The following is a 21,025-nucleotide window of genomic DNA, read 5'->3' on the forward strand; positions in this document are numbered from 1 at the left end:
CATCCCCATCCCTCATTCTAACTCCTATTCCTTGAGCAGTAAAGGAATAGGAATAGCTCACATAAATATTGCACTTAGAGGTTTTCAAACACTTTAATTATCTGTTTGACCCTGGGATGTAGGTACTATAATTATCCTCATTTTACAGATGAGGATGCTGAGGCTGAAAAGATTATGTGACTTAAGCAAGGTCACACAGCTTGAAAACGTTTGAGACAGGATTTGAACTGTCTTCTTGATTCCAAGACCAACTCTATTCAATGAGCTAACCAGATGAATGAAACAAGTCACACTAAGGTTTGATTGCTTATTCCTTATGTAGTGTTGACTACCCTATCCCCCATTGCCTGAAGGTCGGAATTGTTACATTTTGCCCCTCCCTTAGAGTTTTCCAGTGCTCTTAAGGGGACTTGGGGTGTCTAAGCTCTCTGCTATTGGCCCCAACCCTCATTGACAACATTCTCATAAATTTAGGGGATTGCCTCTTGCATCCCAGTTCCATTTAGTTACTAACAGTCAAATTACTTTTTACAAAGAAATATTTACTCTGTAGGTATAATAAAAATATGTAAAATTACTTTCCACCACATGAGAGTTTTAATCCCCACTCTATACCAACTTGGTCTGTGGGGAAGGGAAGGGGAGCTAATTCATAGTTTGGCTCAGTTCCTATAGAGCACACAATCCTAGTTCCAAGTCTGAAGACCCTCTCAGGATCAAATTCCAGTCACGTTGGTTTCTCTGGTCTTTGGGCTGGCTAGCTGCAAAATCCCACCTATAATCCTGATTCCAACATCATCAGGGCTAGAACTGCCCCCATCTGAGGGAGGCTGTTATCAGTACCTGGAACTCAGAAGGACAAATGAAACAAAATAGAAACAAATACCCCTAGGTCCATTTCTTGGAGACAAGGTAAAAAGAGGTTGAGAATAGGGGAAGGAAGTTCTCTTCCTCTTATCAGTTAGGTTCATGGTGCCCATTCTGTGAGTGAACTTTCATCTTCACCCTGTGGACACAGGAAAGAGTGAGGCAGAAAGGGATCGACAGTCTTTCCAGTTTTAAAGTTGCAGCCTTACTGGCTATATAGCCAATCAAAGGAGGCTCTGCCCATCCACATGGCAGGGGATGCAAAGCATCTCCATCTTAGTTGGATCTGGGAATGTCAAGATAAGCCCCTTTAGGGAGCCTCCATGTTAGCCTGCACATGCTCCAAAGGTCCCTTATACTTTTAAGGTGTCATGGACTGATTGTCCCTTTACCCAGGCTAGAAGGGACCTTCTCTAAGGCCATCTACTGCAGCAGCCTTGCATAGGAATTCTAGTTCCAAAAACCCCAACAAGCAGTGATACCACCTCTGCTTGAAGAACTTCAGTGAGGGGAACTCACTATCTGCTGAGGCAATTCATTTCCCTTATGGACCCCCATAATTCCTACCAAGTCTCTCAGAAGGATCTGTCTTTTTAAAAGAAGATGAACAGGGGAAGGTAGGTGGTGCAGTGGATAAAGCACTGGTCCTGGATTCAGGAGTGTCAGACACTTGACACTTACTAGCTGTGTGACCCTGGGCAAGTCACTTAATCCTCATTGCCCTGGGGGGAAAAAAAGCTTCAAGTCCCTTCATTTCTATTCCCCTGGCCATGGCAGTAGGGGCTTTGGAGACAGATGGCATATGAATTAGAGCAAGATCATCTGGGTAATTTGACTTTTTTTTTGAAACAAGAAACTGCCTTTATTTTTTCACTTGTGTTATAGTTTAATCTCAGAATTCTGTATTATGTTCAACTTTCTGTCAGCTTTTCCCCAATATTCATTGATAATGATAACTGGGAGAGGCAGGGTGAGGTAGTGGAAAGAATGCTTGATTTGGATTTTGGGTTCAAATTCCAGCTGTGTGATTTACTGGCTGCGAGACCCTGGGCAAAGTGGCTTAATCACTGTGATCCTTATTTCCCTCATCTGTAAAAGGAAAGGTTTGGATGAGATAATCTCTGAAATTGCTTCCAGCTCATGATCCTAAATAAAAATTATGTTTGTTGTATATAATGTAATCACATTGTTTTTTTAAAATGTGGTTTTATGCATATGTATATATCTCTGTTTATATAAAAACATAACAGCTAGGGGGCAGCCAGGTGGTGCAGTGGATAGAGCACTGACCCTGGATTCAGGAGGACCTGAGTTCAAATCCGGCCTCAGACACTTGACACTTACTACCTGTGTGATCCTGGGCAAGTCACTTAACCCTCACTGCCCCGCAAAAATAAATACATAAATAAATTAGTAAATAAGTACATACACACACATACATATATATAACAGGTAAACACTTAATGCCAGTAAAGTATATGTCAGTCAATTTATTAAGCACCTACTCTTCTGTGTCAGGCACTAAACTAAGTACTGGCGATACAAAGAAACCAAAAACCAGCCCCTGATCTAGAGGAATTCACAGTCTAATGGGACAACATACAAACAACCGTGTATAGGCAAGATATATATATAGATAGATAGATATAGATATGTATATACACATACAATATAAATTGCAAATAATAATTAAAAAGAAAGCACTGAAATTAAAATGAATCAGGAAAAGCTTCCTGCAACTAGTGAGATTTTAGCTAGGACTTGAAGGATTCCAGGGAAGCCAAGAGACAGAGATGAGGAGGAAGAGCATTCCCAGCATGGGAGACAGCAAAAGAAAATTCTAAGTCAGGAGAGAAGAGTGTCCTGTTTGAGGAAAAGCAGAGGCCAGTATCACTGCATTGAAGAGTATACAGGGAAGAAGGGTGTAAAGTGTAAGGAGACTAGAAGGAAGCAAGTGTGTGTGTGTGTGTGTGTGTGTGTGTGTGTGTGTGTGTGTGTGTGCTTGCGCGTGCGTGCGCAGACGTGTATATATTCATTATGAAGAATTTTGGATGCCAAATTTGAGAATTTTTTATTTGATCCATGAGATAGGCAACCACTAGGGTTTATTAAGTAAGAGCCTTGACATAGTCAGACCCAGGCTTTAGGAAGATTACTATATGCGAAGAACAATTAGTAAAATCAGCTGAGTCTTAAATACACAAGAGTAGTTGCCTGTTTTTATAAGTGCTAGTATCTCCATCGTAACCATTCAATTGTATTTTAGACAGCTAGGTGGTGCAGCAGATAGGGCACTGGCCCTGAAATTGTGAGGACCTGAGTTCAAATCTCACCTCAGACACTTACTAGCTATGTGACCCTGGGCAAGTCACTTAACCCCATTTTCCTTATACATCCAGGGCCATCTCCGGTTGTCCTGATGTATATCTTGTGAATAGTTTCTGTCTGTAAGGTGGATAAGATTCTAGCTAGACTGTCTAAAAATCTAATGAGTGGTCACCAATAAATTAGAAGCTTTAGCAAGAGTTTAGACTTTTAAGCATTTATTAAGGAGCACAAGAATTTGGTGAGGAGAGAGAGTCCTAGATGCCTTCATTTATTTATCTCAGGGAGCCAGCATTTTTTGCTCCACTCTTCCCAAGGTCCTGGCAAAAGGGGGGGGGGGGGGAGAGAGAGAGAGAGAGCGAGAGCGAGCGCACCTCACCCCTTCTTCATCCCACAAGCCTCCTTGGAACACAAGAAACATCCTGTCCACCCACACACAGTTCCAAACTAAATGGCTGGTAGCTTTGATCAACAGTGCCCACAAGAAAACGTCACTTCCTGATGCCTAGGAACTGACCCTCCAAGCCACAAGGCTTGCCCTCAGATGCCTTCTCCTTATGGCAGAGCTTTCCTAAAGTATCTCTCCAGCAGGGGGCATTAGTCCAATTTTCACACTTGTTACTGGACGCAGATGGCTCTGGAGGAGAGAGTGAGGTTGGTGACCTTGCACAGCTTTCTCTCACTTAAATCCAATTTACTGCAAGTTGTGACATCACCTGATGTTGTGGCCCTCTTTGGGAACAAAGGACAAACAACAACAATTATATACTACAAATATATTTGAGTTGAATATGTGCTGTTTTTTAAAGGGGAGTCATTCAGCAGATGTATGCATCTGAATTGACAATTCAATTTAAGACAGAAGCCTTTAAAAACACTTGACTATGATAATAGAAGGCCAAAGAGAAAGACATTTCATGGATTTACTCAATATTCTTCCCTAAATAAAGACATATGAGATATAATTGATAAATATATGATGTTCAGAAAAATAATATAACATATTTGTCATGAATTAAAGTACAACTGCTCAGTTTGAAAATCATTTTGTTAGACAGTAAATCTCAAATGTTGCATGATATGCTGTTTTTATGTATAACTTGTATATTCGGTATATGTTTAGCAACTTGTTTGGGTGATATTTCCAAGTCAGTGGCTATAACCTTCTGCAGAAAGAACTCATTATACCACATAGTTAATAGTTTTCCATTAGATTCGTGATGGATTATTCCTCTAGGAGGAACTAGATGAAGAAAAGTAGACAGTCTTCCTTGGACTTCCAAGAAACCTAGCTTTAGAGGGAGGTCTGAGGGCTGACCAAGAGCAAATGTGAAAAGCCACTAATGAGATCCAGCTGGAACAGATTCCCTCTATTTATTTTAGAGAGTTTATGGTATGTCATCATGACATATTGTAACTGCTCATAATAAGACATGTTAATGTGTATGGATCACAAGTTAAGCAATGAGCCTCATTTTTTTTTTTACCAGAAGACAAATTTGTTCAACTTTTTGTAGTATGCTCCCTGCATTTGAAATGCTAAAAGGGATGAAGGAGGACTGTTGTAGATCACTTGAAGAGAGGAGAGAAAGTTTGAAATAGATCTTGTGGGGGATATGTTAGTGGAAATCAAAAAGAAGTAGAATTAGAAATATTGGTGGGTACCTAGATTAATCTATTCAATGCCATACCAATCAAAATTATCAAAAGTATTATATAGAGTTAGGAAAAATATCGAAATTCACCTAGAAGAAAAAAGTTCAAGAATATCAAGGGAATCAATGAAAAAAGGTGAAACAAAGTATTCTAGCTATACCAAATCTCAAACTGTATTATAAAGCAGGAATTATCAAAATAATCTGGTACTGGTTAAGAAATAGAGTGGGATCAGTAGAATACATTAGGTATAAATTATATTATAGCAAATTATTGTAGTGATGTAGTATATGATTAACATAAAAATCCAAGCTTTTGGAATAAAAATTCATTATTTGGCAAAAACTGCTGGGAAAACTGGAAAATAGTATGGCAGAAACTAGGTAAAGACTGACACCTAAGACCATATAAGAACATAAGGTCAAAAGGGGTACATGATTTACACATAAAGGATGATACCATAAGCAAATTAAGAGAGCATAGAATAGTTTATCTTTCAGATTTACGGATAAGGGAAAACTTTGGGACTAAAGAAGATATAGAGAACGTTACAAAATGAAAAATAGATAACTTTGATTATATAAAACTAAAACATTTTTGCACAAAAAACCCAATGCAACCAAAATTATAAATAAAACAGAAAACTGGGAATTTTTTTGCAGCAAGTATCTCTGATGAAGGCCTCATTTTCCAAATATATAGAGAACTGAGTCAAATTTATACAAATACAAGTCATTCCCAAGTTGATAAATGGTCAAAGGATATGAACAGGCAGCTTTTAGACAGAGAAATCAAAGCTATATATAGTCATATTTAAAAATGCTCTAAATCACTATTGATTGGAGAAATACAAATTAAAACAATGATGAGCTACCACCTCATAACTATCAGAGTGTTTAATATGAAAAAAGGAAAATGTTGCATATTGGAAGGGATGTGAGAAAACTGGGACACTAAAGCACTGTTGGTAGAGTTGTGAACTGATCCAACCATTCTGGAGAGCAATTTGGAACTATGCCCAAAGGGCTATAAAGCTGTGCCTACCCTTTGATTCGGCAATACTACTGCTAGGTCTATATCTGAAGGACTTCTAAAAAGGGGAAAAGAACCTATTTGTAAAAAATATTTACAGCAACTCTTTTTGGTAGCTAAGAATTGGAAACCAAAGGGATGCCCATTAATTGGTGAATGGCTAAATAAGCTGTGGTATATACTTGTAATGGAGTATTATCATGCTATAAGAAATGACAAGCAGGTTGATTTCAGAAAAACCTGGGAAGACTTACATGAACTGATGCTAAGTGAAGTGAACAGAACCAAGAGAATGTTGTACACAATAAGAACAATATTATTCAATGAAGAATTGTGAATGACTTAGCTCTTCCCAGCAATACAGTGATATAATACAATCCTAAAGGACTAATAATGAAGTGTTATAATATAATAATATAATATAATCATAAAATATAATTATAACAAAATTATATATGCAAAATGATGATTGCCTCCAGAGAAAGAACTCACTTTCTTTTTTTCTTTTATTCAAGTTTTTTTGTATGAAAGAGCTAATATGGAAATGTTTTACGTAATTGCACATGTATAACCTATATCTGATTGCTTACTGTCTCAGGGAAGGATAGAATTTGGAACTCAAAACTTTAAATAAAAATGTGAAAAAATTGAAAAAAAATAAAGAGCAACTTAAATAGCAAAGAGAAGGAGGAGGAGGAGGACAAGAAGAGGAAGAAGAAGAGGAGGAGGAGGTGGTAGTGGTAGTGGTAGTAGTAGTAGTAGTAGTAGCAGCAGAAGCCTTATTGGTGGGTACAGAGAAGCCCCAGTTAATATTAGATAGTATTTACTTGTTGCAAAATCCATCCTCACCATTATGTTAATTGTTTCAATGGTATCCAAGAGTACACACTTAGTCACAGGGCAGGTAAATGGTGGTAGTCATTTAGCATTAGGATTTGGATAGGGAAGAATGGTATTAAGACAAAGTGATGGGATTATAGAATATAGAGCAGTCTAAAGTTCAATTGGTTAGTGTGAACTGATCACAATTTTGAAAGGAAGAAAATTAGGTCAGAATGCGATAAAGATCTGACAAAGCAGAGAGGGATGGTGGGACTGGATGATATAGTGAAGACAGAGAATAAGTTTAGTAAGGATGAGGGACAGGTAAAGATGAAAAGGCAAAAAAGTTGCAATATGTTGGAAGAATAGCATTTAAATTAGGGAGCAAGAGGGGCAGCTAGGTGGCACAGTGGATAGAGCACTGGCCCTGGATTCAGGAGTACCTGAGTTCAAATCTGGCCTCAGACACTTGACACTTACTAACTGTGTGAACCTGGGCAACTCACTTAACCCCAATTGCCTCACCAAAAAAAAAAATAGGGAGCAAGGTCATTAAGGGGCATTAATGTGTTCATTAAAGTTTCCAAGTATAAAGCAGGTATTAGGTATAGAAGTACTGAACCCCTTGAGAAAGGATGATCTGGAAGCTGGTAGATAATTGCCATTGGGATCTGGACAGAGTAATAAATCTGGATGAAGTGAACCACAAAGAAGGAGACTTATGGTAGAAGGAGTAATGTCTAGCAATATAATGAAAAGCATTCCTTAGTAGCCCTGAGAATAATTTGAACTACCTTATCTTTGACCCAGAAGAAAGACTTGAGTCACACCCAAGAGGAATAAACAACCTATGAAAGAACAGACTGAGAGGAAGAAACAGGAAAATGGCTTCCTTACCTCTGTCCAGGACTTAACAAGCCAAGATGGAAAGCATTAGAAACATAAGGGCAACAACCAAAAGAAGAAATTGAGAGGGAAAACTTTCAAAGGAAGGAAAAATTCAAAAGAAGTAGGAAATGTGAGGGAAGAGAGAGATCAAGGTGGACCATGAATTCCTGAAGGCATCTCAGAAAAGAAGACTTGGTGAATACCAGTTTTACTTCTCTCTTGAAGGATGGAGTGAAGTTCTTTAAAAAGATCTGCTCCCCTCCCCCCCCAACTCTTCCTTTCCAGTAACAGATACTGTAATAAAAAAATCTGCCTATTTCTTTTGTCTACACGTTTATAGTATGTTGAATTTGCCTCAAATATAAAGACTAAGGGTCATCTGAAAAATACACAGATTCAATCAGAATTTGCAAAGTGCTTTATGTGAGTTATTTCATTTGATCTTTACAGCTACTTTGAGAGGTAAGTGCTATTATTATCCCAATTTTATAGATGCGCAAACTGGACTGGTCCAGGGTTATACTGTTCATACCTGAGGTAGAGTACATAATCAGTTTTTCATGACTGCAAGTTTAACCTCCTTTTCACTTGGCCACCTAACTGCCCAAATCTGTCTGAATGGTAGGAATTTTCCTATCTGGGGGTTCTGAGTTACTGTGATTGTATTAATAAATTTTCATCAGGTATAAACTCCATATAACAGCTAAGCAAAGGACCATGCAGTTTTAAGAGACATTATATTGCCTCTAGGCTAAAAGTGCTGGGTTAAAACAGGATGTGGCTAATTAAATCTCCAGGCTCTGATGGGAGAATTGGACCAAGGTAGAAACAAATGAGGGCAACTAGGTGGTACATTAATTAAAGTGTTGGGTCTGGAGTCAGGAAGATTCATATTCTGAGTTCAAATCTGGCCTCAGACACCTCCTAGCTGTGTGACTCTGGACAAGTCACTTAACCCTGTTTGCCTCAGTTTCTTCATCTATAAAATGAGCTGGAGGAGGAAATGGCAAACCACTCTGGTATCCTTGCCAAGAAAACCTCAAAAAAGGTCATGAAGGGTCTGACACGACAGAAAAACAACTAAACAATGACAAGAAACAAGTGAGGACTTGCCATGTCATTTATGAGTGGAGAACCCTGAGGCCCAGAGAGTTTATATGAATGACTAAGTTTACCTCAGAACCAAGAATTGATTACAAGCCTCTTGACTCAATCTCGACACACAGCCTGATTGAGTTCTTTCTACTAAACTACTACAATTTTTCATCTGAAAAATGGAGCTATTGATGATCAACTTGCATGGTTTTATGCTGATTAAGAAGGTAATGAAGTTAATTCTACTAGGGAAGGTTTCTACTTAGGAAGATGTTTTCCTTATGAATAATAACCGCATTATATATTAACCTACAAGATGTCCCAAAACAGAATGATAATTTTTGGACCATTAGCCAATATGATAAATGTATTCCTTTAAATTGCTTTAGGACATTCCTGAAATTGCTCTCTTTGTTTTGTTAGTATTAACCCTCAAAAAAGCTGCCTTGCTTTACTTTCTTTTAACACATAAGTATTCCCAAGCAAAACAAACAAATCAATATATTGGCTATGTCTAAAAACGTATGTACCTCAATCCATCACATCTTTTGTCAAGAAGTTGAAGGCATGCTTCATGATCAGTCTTCTGAGTTCATTATTAGACACTTCATTTATCAGAAGTCTGAAGTCTTTTAAAGTTGTTTAAATTGACTTTAATGTGGTCATTGTATAAATTTTTCTCTTGGTTATGCTCAATTCACTCTTCATTATTTCATAGAAGTCTTCACAAATTTATCTGAATGTGTTATATAATTTATTACAGGATAGTATCCCATCACATTTATATACCATATTTATTCATCCACTCTCCACATGATGGGCACCAACTTTATTTCTAGTTCTTTGCTACAATAAAAAGAGCTGCGATAATTATTTTTGTACCTATGGGTCCTTTCCCTCTGTCCTTTACCTGTTGGAGGGTTATGCCCTATAATGGCATTGCTAGGTCAAAAGTATATGCATAATTTAGTCACTTTTAGAGGATAGTTCTCAATTGCTTACCAGCATGGTTGGACCAATGCTTATTGTGGTGTATTTGTGAGATGTCGTTATAAGCCTAATTTCTGCCAGACTACTCTCCAATTTTCTCGGCGGTTTTTATTAAATAGGGACCCAAGAGTTGAAATCATTATTCCAATACTTGAAATCATAAGCTTATCAAACATTATGCAATAATATTCAAGTGTTTCTGGATCTAGTTTACCTAATCTGTTACATTGATTAAGTTTTCCATGTTTAACTAATACAAAATAATTTTGATGATTAATAATTTATATAATAAAATTTGAGATCTGGTATTGCTAGGCACCTTTTGTTTCTATTTGCCCTCATAATTTTCAATGAGATTCTTAACTTTGTGTTTCTCAAGATGAATTTTGTTATAATTCTTTGGTCTAGTTCCATGAAGTAACCTATTGATACTTTCACTGGTAGTCTCTTTGAATACGTAGCAGTATTTGACCACTCACTCATTCTTGCAACTCTTTTTCCTTGGCTTCTCTGATATAGCACTCTCTCAGTTCTGTTCCTACCTCCCCAACTCTCCCTACTGTGTCTTTTGCGGGCCCCTATCCTCTCCCTGCCCTTTAAACCTGTTGTTCCTTAGGAATCTGACCTTGGTACCCCTCTTTGTGCTTTCTCCATTGGTCATCAAATTCCATGACTTCAATGATGAACTCTATGGGTATGGCTCCCGAATCTTTATCTTTAGCCTCATCTACCTGTAACATTGGCATATTCCCAATTTCCTGCTCAACATTGCCACCTGGATTTACTTCAGTGTCTCAAATTCAGAATCAACAGTATTTGAAAGATATTAAATAGTAGCCTAACAGTGGCCATCTAGATGAGATCCTACCAAAAGGAATCTATCATAACATACCCCAGCAAGGGGCTTTTTACCCTCTGCTTGGAAAGTTCTAATCAGGGTAAACCTACTCCTTTCTAAAATAGGCCACTCTACTTTCAGACATGTCCAATTATTGGGAATCGAATTATTGCTGACTTCAAGCCAAATTTATCTCTTCATAATTTCTACCCATTGGTTCTGGTTCTGCCCACTAAAGCTAAAAAGGAAACGTGAAATTCCTCTTCCATGTGATAGCTCTTTAAGTTTTTGAATACAGCTCTCATGTCCCTTTGAGTCTCCTCCTGTCTAAACATACTTATTTCCTTCAATGATCCCCTTATAACATGGACTTAGAGACTTTCACCATTGTGATTGCCCTCCTCTGGATATTAACCAATTAATCAATACTTTCCCAAACTGTTATAAGAGCTGAACGCAATATACCAGATGTGATTTAACCAGAAATTATTACCCCTTATTTCTGGTGTCACAGTGGATTGAGCATTAGGCCAGGAGTCAGGAAGACCTGAGTTTAAATCCAGCTTCAGGCACTTCCTAGTTGTGTGATCCTGGGCAAATCACTTAAACCTGTTTACCTCAGTTTTCTCATCCATAAAAGAAGCTGGAGAAGGAAATGGCAAATCACTCCAGCATCTTTGCCAAGAAATCCCCAAATGGTGTCATGAACAACTAAAACAACCAAACAACATATTCCTGGAATCTTTGTCTCTTTTAATGTAGTTCAAGATTTCATCAGCTCTTTTGGCAGCATATCAGATACTTCTGACTCATATTTAACTTCTAGAACACTAACCCCCTGATTTTATTTTTTTTACAAAACTTCTATCTAACCTATCTATTCATATCTTATGATCTTCTATGTATGAAGTTGATTTTCTCAAATGAAGAATAAGATTTTACATTTATCCCTTTTGAATTTCATCTTACTAGATTCTACCCAGTACTCTAAGCTTTCAAGAATTTTTGTCCCAATTCTCATAAATCGTGTTATTTATACCTACTTAATTTGAAAAATCTGCTATTTAAAAATATATATCCTGTTTTCTACTGCTATTCTTTTTTCCTTTATATCACACTTATTTACAAATATGTCTCTCCCCGCCCCTGCCCTCCTGCTTTGCTTTTTCCTACCCAGTGGGCCATCCTCTGTAAAAATATATATATATATATATATATATATATAGTCAGGCAATTGGGGCTAAGTGACTTGCCCAGGGTCACACAGCTAGTAAGTGTTAGGTGTCTGAGGCTGGATTTGAACTCAGGTACTCCTGACTCCAGGGCCGGTGCTCTATGCACTGCGCCACCTCGCTGCCCCTTAAAAATATTTTTTAAAAAAAGAGGTCAGTAGAACTAACCAATACATCAAGAAGAGTGTTTGACAGCTTATGAAATATTCCATGGCTTTTGCAATGAAAGGAGAGAAATGCATTTTCTCAACTATTTTCTGGGGTCAAGCTCAGTCATTACAGTTACAGAGCATTATATTCTTTTTTTCCCCCTCTCCATTTACTTTACTGTAGGTATTATGTACTTTTTTCTTGGTTCTGCACACTTCATTCTGCATCAGATCATATAAATATTTCAGGCTTCTCTGAAATCTTTCTATTAATTATTTCTTATAGCACAGTAATATTCTATTATATTTATGTAACATAATTTGTTTAATCATCCCCTGATCAATAAACATATGTTTCTAATTTTTTGTAACCACAAGAATAGCTGACACCTCTTCCATGTTTCACAATTAAAAAAAAAAGAGACCAAGATTCTTCTCTATAGATAAAATATAATGCCAAGCAATCAGGCTGGCATCGCTGTTGTTAAATCTGTTTTTTTTTTAATACATACTCAAGGAGGTTTGGAATACCAATAGTCTAGTACAAGGAACTGTTGAGTTTATGGCAAGATTTTACTGAGAATAGATAGTATAGATGAAATGGAGAAAACCTATGTGCTATGAATTTGGGAAATATCTCCCCAGAAATAGTAGCTTTAGGGGCAGCTAGGTGGCGCAGTGGATAGAAAACAGGCCCTGGATTCAGGAGGACCTGAGTTCAAATGTGGCCTCAGACACTTAACATTTACTAGCTGTGTGATCTTGGGCAAGTCACTTAACCCCAATTGCCTCATGAAAGAAAGAAAGAAAGAAAGAAAGAAAGAAAGAAAGAAAGAAAGAAAGAAAGAAAGAAAGAGAAAAAGAAAAGAAATAGTAGCTTTAGAGGTCCAATAAATGTAGCCTCCAGGGTTATATAAACAGAGACTGACTATTAATCTGATTCCATCTCAAAGGGAGGTCTCCACAATTTTATACCTTCCATCCCACTTAGACATTCACAGGAGACATTTTGTCCCTCAGGTCTAATGAGATTAACTAAAAAGCAAACATCTCTACCCATAATAGACCTGATCTTGGATGACACCAAGGCAAAGTATAGCTGTCATAGTTGGACTATAGGGAAAGCTGAGCCTTGAAGAATCCAAGATTTCAAATTGTACTACAGAAGACCTTTGAAAGTCTTTTGGACTTCAAGGAAGTCAAAATCGTCAATAGTTAAAGAAATTCATTCAGGCAATTCACTGGATGGTCAAATACTGAACCTGAAGCTGAAACTGAAATACTTTGGCCACATACTGAAAAGATGGGATTCATTGGAAAAGACTCTGATGTTGGGAAAGATTAAAGTCAAAAGGAGAAGGGGAGAGCAGAGGATGAGATGGATATAGTGTTATGGGGGGGTGGAGAAGGGAGGGGGCGGTGGAGGGGGAGGACAAAGGGGGAGGGGGACAGACTTCTGGAGATTAGGGAGAATAGAAAGGGCTGGAATTCTATAAGGTCTATGGGATTGGACCAGTGGGACATGACTGAACAACTAACTAAACGAGATCTGGTTATTGTTTTTAATAGGGTTCTTACATGCACCTAGCAGGTGGAGCAAGAGTGAGGAGTGAGTACCTGGGAGCTGGTGCTGATTCATGTTAGTGAGGGGAGGAAAGATTCTGGGGAAATAAGGCTAGTTGACTTTAAACTGCCTTGTCTGTGGGAAAAGGGGCTTTCAGATTCATTTGTATATAAACCAATTTCTATGGATCATTGGTGTGTGTGTGTGTGTGTGTGTGTGTGTGTGTGTGTGTGTGTAAGCATATCAAACTCTGAGTTAGATCGTTATATGTTACAGAGAGCTTTGAACAAGCAAGCAAGTAAGCAATAAACATATATTAAGCACCTGCTTACTGTTTGCTAGGGACTGTTAGGTATTGGGGATGCAAGCACAAAAATGTGATAGTAACACCTTTGGAAAGCTTACAAGTCTAGCTGGAGGGGAAATTAAAGTGAGGATCACAAAAGACTTCATGTAAAAAATGTCATTTGAGCTGGGTCTTGAAAGCAACTAGAGATTCTAAGAAAAAAAAAAGAAAGGAAGTAGTGCATTGCTGGCATGTGAGACAGTCACAAGGAAGTAGGAATTGTGTCCATAAAGAACAATAAGAATAGTTTGGCTGGACTACAGTTCACATGGAAGGAAGTAATGAATAATAAAGCTGGAAGGGTAGGTTCGGTCTAAATTGTGAAGGGCTTTAAATGTAAAATAGAGGAGTTTCTATTTTATTCTAGAGACAACAGGAAGCCATTGAAGTTTGCTGAGTTGTGGAGTGACACAGTTGACTTCATAACTGTGTGGAAGATGGATTGGGGTGGGGAGAGAGCTGAGAGGAGACCATGCAATACTCCAGGTAAGAGATAATAATGGTCAGAACTAATGTGATGGCCCTATAAGTGGAGAAAAGGGTATGGATATGAAAAATTATTGAGAAGGTAGAAATGTCAAAATCATATGTTAAATGAGGAGTTGTTGATGGACATCAAGATGGCAAAACTGGGTAACTAGAACTGGAAGAATGGTGATGCTTAGGAAAAAGGGATGGAAGTCCAGAGAAGGGGTGGGATTTGACTTAAAGATGATAAGTTCTATTTTGGACATATGGAATTTTATATGTCTAGGACACGTCCAGTTTGCAATATCCATTAGGCAGTTGGTGATGTGGGACTAGAATTCAAGGAGAGACAGATTGAAATATGGGTCTGGGAGTCATCAGCAGAGTGATGATAATTAAACCCATATATAATTAAATCTAGTGTGAGAAAACTGATCATTTCTCTCATATTAATAATCAATTATTAAATTAGGACCAGAATTTTTTCCAGAAGCCTGTAGGTTGTGCAGTCTCTGAAGGACATTGCTGATAATGAGATTAGATTCATTTTCTTCTCAATCTTTGAGATTGAGATCCCACCAAGGTGAGGAAGCCTATTGTGCTCTATTCAGGTTTGGGTAGGGATAAATTCTTTATTTGGATTTCCCAAGGCTGGTGTCCTTCAACTACACATTAGAATAGGTCCACCTCTCTTTATAATATTAATTCCCTTTCATTACTTGTTAACCAGCCCCAGTGGGTTGCCACCCTCAGCAACATCCACTCTTCCAAGGGCAATTCCATGAGTGAATTCCCTGAGGGGTCTTTGGCATTCAAAAGTGTCAGAGATCCCTTTTATTAATAATATGCTAGCATTATTAATAATATGATTAATTACCCAGAAATTACATCTTTTGAATTTTTTAAATATCATAATTATAAAGAGAGAAGCAGACCCTGGACAGTGTTTGGGATATACCTACAGGTAGGGAGCATGATATGGACGATGAGCCACCAAAAGAGATTGAAAAGGAGCAGTCAGACATGTGTTTGCCCTTCATTCTCAAAAAGGGCCAATGACATCAGGAAGGTGACTAGGCTCTATGGTGCATATGGTCAGAAAGACTTGAGTTCAAATGCAGGATTTAGGCACTTACTACCTGTGTGACCCTGGGAAAATCACTTACCCCTGTTTGCCTCAGTTTCCTCATCTGTAAAATAAGCCAGAGAAGGGGCAGCTAGGTGGCGTAGTGGATAGAGCACTGGCCCTGGATTCAGGAGTACCTGAGTTCAAATTCGGCCTCAGACACTTGACACTTACTGGCTGTGTGAACCTGGGCAAGTCACTCAACCCCTATTGCCTGCCAAAAAAAAAAAAAGGAGCAATCTGTCTGACTTTTGTCAGCTGAGTGTGGAAGCAAGACTGAAAAATTGTCAGCTTGTCCTTATCAGATGGCAGTTCTAGTTGCTGAACACTAGCAGACCGAGGTTGCAATGGCTTGACTGGCTCTGAAGAAACAAGACCAGGGCATAGAAGCAGTGGGCAATGAATACTCAACAGTGACTCAGACCAGCAGAGTAAGGCACCAGCAAAGTCCAGTAAAGCAACACACCCAGCAGAGATACTATACCAAGAGAGGAGCAGATCCTCTGAGTTCAGTGAGGCAATCTAGCCAGAAGAGATGACACACCCTTTGAAGAGCAGACCCAAATTAAATCATTATTACAACATCCCAGAAAACATTAGGATTCCAGCAGTGTCTATCAATCATTTGACAAGTATTTTTTGTGTGATGTTTTAAATAGATTTTTATTGATGTCTTTGGGTTTTTTAATATGATAATTTCCCCAGTATTCTTCCTCTTCTCACACACAGAAATCCATCCCATATTGTAAACAGTTTTTAAAGGAAAGAGAAAAAAAGAGGGAGAATTGAGCATAATAAGTGCATTATACAATACTTATGGACCTTCCATCTCTATAAAAGGGTGGGATGGGAAGGCCTTCTAATTAAAAGATATGCTTGTCCTTCATAATTTTGCAATTTTTTGGGGGGGTGTTATTTCTGTTCATATTGTTGTAATCATTGTGTATATTGTTTTCTTGGTTCTGTTTATTACATACTACATCAGTTCATGAGTATTGTCCCATGCTTCTTTGTATTCATAACATGCATCATTTCTTATGATGCAGTTACATGACAATTCATTACATTCATGTACCAAAATTCATGATGAGAATTAATTTTGTTGGCAATTCTTTGCTATCACGAAAAGTATTGCCATAATTATTTTGGTATGAATAGGGACTTTCTTCTTTTCAATAATAAATCACTAGTCTATTTAACAGGATTTTATTTAAAAATTTTAAATCAATATTCATTAATGATATTGATCTATAGCTATGTGATGTCTGCATATACATATATAATCCATGTATATATGTATACATGTTCATTGTTAATATATCCTGAATACCAAACCTTTATTGGAAAAATATCTTTCTCATTCAATAATTTTCCTTCTTATTCTAAATGTATCAATTGTATTTCCACAGTTTTCTAGTTTCATATAATCAAAGCTATCTTTTTATCATTTATAATTGACTCTATCCCTTGTTTAGTTAAGAATAAATCATTTACCTATAGTTGTGAGAAGTATATGATCTACTTCTTTTCTAATTTTATTTTTATAATATTACTTCTTATATTAAGGTCATGTATCCATTAAGAATTTATTGGAACAGCTAGATCGCTCAGTGGATAAAGCACCAGCCCTGGATTCAGGAGGACCTGAGTTCAAATCTGGTCTCAGACACTTGACACTTATTAGCTGTGTGACCCTGGGCAAGTCACTTAACTCCAATTGCCTCACCATAAAAAAAAAGGAATTTATTGTGGAATATGGTGGAAGGTGCTAGTCTAAGATTAATTTCTTCCAGACTGCTTTCCAATTTTCCCAGAAAATTTTATCAGAGAGTTCATTCCTAAGTAATTTATATTTTCCAGTTATCTAAGTTCCATTGTTTCTGATTCTCCCTTATTTATTCTCTTTAACTGATCTTTGCTGTTTGTTGTTCAGTTGTTCAGTCATAACCAACTCTTTGTGACCCCATGGACCATAGCATGCCAGGCCCTTCTATGCTCCACTCTCTTAAAGTCTATCCAAGTTCATGTTCATTGCTTCCATGACACTATCTATCCATTTCATCCTCTGCTTGTCCCCTTTTCCTCTTGCCTTCAATCTTTCACAACATCAGGGTCTTCCCCAGTGAGTCTTATCTTCCCATGTGGCCTATGTATTTTAACTTCAACTTCAGTATTTGACCTTCCAGTGAATAGCCTGAATTGATTTCTCTAAGTACCTCCTTGCTATCCAAGAAACTCTCAAAAGCATCATCCAGCATCACAGTTCTAAAGTGTCAATTCTGTGGCAGCCAGCCTTCTTTAAAGTCCAGCTCTCACATCCATACATTGCTACGAGAAAAGCCATAGCTTTGACTACACAGACCTTTGTTAACAAGGTGATGTCCCAGGGGCGGGATGGGGGGGGGCAGCTAGGTGGGGCAGCGGATAAAGCACTGGCCTTGGATTCAGGAGGACCTGAGTTCAAATCCAGCCTCAGACACTTGACACTAGCTGTGTGGCCCTGGGCAAGTCACTTAACCCTCATTGCCCTGGAAAAAAAAAACCAACAACAACAAAAAAAAACGAGGTGATATCTTTGCTTTTTAGTATGCTGTCCAGATTTGCCATAGTTTTTCCTTCCAAGGAACAAGTGCCTTTTAGTTTCATGGCTGCTGTCACTGTCTGCATTGATCTTTGAGCCCAAGAATATAAAATCTGACACTGGTTCCATTTTCCCCCCTCTATTTGCCAGGAAGTAATGGGACCAGTTGTCAAGATCTTAGTTTCTTTAATGTTAAGCCAAGTCAGCTTTTCACTCTCTTCTTTCACCTTCATCAAGAAGCTTCTTAATTCCTCTTTCCTTTCTTCCATCAGAGTAGTATAATCTCCATATCTGAAATTGTTGTTATTTCTCCCAGAAACCTTAATTCCGGTTTTTGATTCATCCAGCCTGGCATTTTGTATGATGTACTCTTCATATAAGTTAAATAAATGAGGTGACAATATATGACCTTGTCATACTTCTTTTCCAATATTAAACCAAACATTGGTTCCACATTCAGTTTTTTTAATTTATTATTATTATTATTATTATGGGGCAATGAGGGTTAAGTGACTTGCCCAGGGTCACACAGCTAGTAAGTGTCAAGTGTTTGAACAGGATTTGAACTCAGGTCCTTCTGAATCCAGTGTCAGTGCTTTATCCACTGCACCCCCTAGCTGCCCTGTCATGTTCAGTTTTAACTGTTATTTTTGGCCTTCATACATGTTCCTTAGGAGACAGGTAAGAGGATCTGGTGTTCCCATCTCTTTGAGGACTTGCCACATTTGAAGACTATGATCCAAACAGTGAAAGACTTTAGCACAGTCAATGAAGCAAAAGTAGATGTTTTTTTTCTGGAATTCCTTTCCTTTCTCCATAATCCAGTGAATGCTGGCAGTTTGATCTTTAGTTCCTCTGTCTCTTTAAAAACCAGCCTGCTATTCTGGTAATTCTTGGTTCACATGTTACCGAAGCCTAGCTTGTATGGTTGTAAACATACCCTTACTGTTTTGTGCAATGAGCCTAATTGTTCAGTAATTTAAATATTCCTTGGCATTGCCCTTCTTTAGGATTGGGATGTAAACTGATCTTTTCCAATCCAGTGGCCACTTTTGTGTTTTCTCAATTTGCTAGTATATTGAGTGCAGCACTTTAAGAGCATCATAGAGTTTTAAATAGCTCAGCTGAAATTTCATCATCTCCACTAGCCTTCTTATTAGCAATGATTGCTAAGGCTCACTTGACTTCATTCTCTAGGGTGTCTGGCTCTCTATCAGTAACTTTATCATTGTGGTTATTAGTGATGTTAAGATCTTTCTTGTAAAGTTTTTTTTTTGTATTCTTTCCACCCCTATTCACTTCTGTTGCTGTTAATTCCCAAACATCTTTGTCTTTTATCATTCCATTTTTGCACAAAACTCTTCCTTGATACCTCTAATTTTCTTGAAGAGATCTCTTGTCTTTTCCATTCTTTTGTTTTCTTCTATTTCTTGGTATTGGTCATTTAAGAACATCTTATTTCTCCTTTCCATTGTCTGGAATTCTGTATTCAGGTGGGTATGTCTTTCCATTTCTACTTTCTTTTTCCTTCTCCTCTCCTCAGCTATTTGAAGAACTTATCAGACAGCCATATTCCTTTTTTGATCTTCTTTTCCTTTGGAAAGTTTTTTGTTGCTGTATTCTGTACAATGTTTTGAACCTCTGTCCATAATCTACAGATTCTCTATCTACCAGATCTAATCCTTTACATCTATTTATCACCTCCATTTCATATTCATAAGAGAAGTTATTTAGGTTATACCTATATGGTCTGATGGTTTTTCCCTATTTTCTTCAAGTTAGATAAGAATTTTACAATAAGAAGCTCATGATCAGAACCACACTCAGTTCCAGGTATTGTTTTAAGTGACTATATAAAGCTTTTCCACCTTTGGATGCAAAATATATAATCAACCTGCTTTTCATATTGACCATTCAGGTAATATCCATGTGTGGAGTTGCTTTTTGAATTGTTAAAAAAGTGTTTGCATATAGGCTGATACCATAAGCAAATTAAAAGAGTATGGACTGATTTATTTGTCAGATTTATGGACACAGGAAGAATTTAGGACCAAAGAAGATAGAGAGAGCAAAACAAAATGTAAAATAGATAATTTTGATTACATAAAATTTAAAAGTTTTTGCACAAACAAAACTAATGTAGCCAAGATTATAAGAGAAACAGAAAACTGGGAAAAAAAATTTTTGAAATCAGTATCTCTGATAAAGGCCTGATTTCTCAATTATATAGAGAACTGAGTTAAATTTATGAAAATACATGTCATTCCCCAATTGATAAATGATCAAAGGATATGAACAGGCAGTTTTCAGACAAAGAAATCAAAACTATCTATAATTATATGAAAAAATTCTCTATATCACTATTGATCAGAGAAATGCAAATTAAAATAAATTTGAGGTATCACCTCACACCTATCAGAGTGGCAAATATAACAAAAAAAGGAAAATACTGGATGTTGGAGGGGATGTGGGAAAACTGGGATGCTAATCCACTGTTGGTGGAGTTGTGAAAAGATCCAACCATTCTAGAGAGCAATTTGAAACTATGCTCAAAGGGCTATATAGAACTGTGCATACCCTTTGATCCATCAATACCTCTGCTAGGTTTATATCCCAAAGACATCTCCCAAAAGATTAAAAAGACCTATTTGTATAAAAAAATTTACAGCAGCTCTTTTTGTGGTAGCTAAGAATTGGAAATCAAAGGAATGCCCATAAATTGGGGAATGGCTAAACAAACTGTGGTATATGATGGTGATAAAATAGTATTGTGCTATAAGAAATGACAAGCAGGATGATTTCAGAAAGGCCTGGAAAGACTTGTATGAACTGATATATAATGAAGTGAGCAGAACCAAGAGAACTTTGTGCACAGGGACAGCAATATTGTTTGATGAACTATTGTGGTGAGTAAAATTATATTTGGTAACCTTATTTCTGTCCCAAGTTTGGGGAAAATTAGCTGAGGTTTCTAATATAGTAGTAACTTATAAATTAGAAGCTTTAGCACCAGTTTTGGGACATTAAGCATTTATTAAAGTATATT

The sequence above is a fragment of the Dromiciops gliroides genome, chromosome 4 (genome assembly GCF_019393635.1).
Source record: "Dromiciops gliroides isolate mDroGli1 chromosome 4, mDroGli1.pri, whole genome shotgun sequence".
NCBI lineage: Eukaryota > Metazoa > Chordata > Mammalia > Microbiotheria > Microbiotheriidae > Dromiciops > Dromiciops gliroides.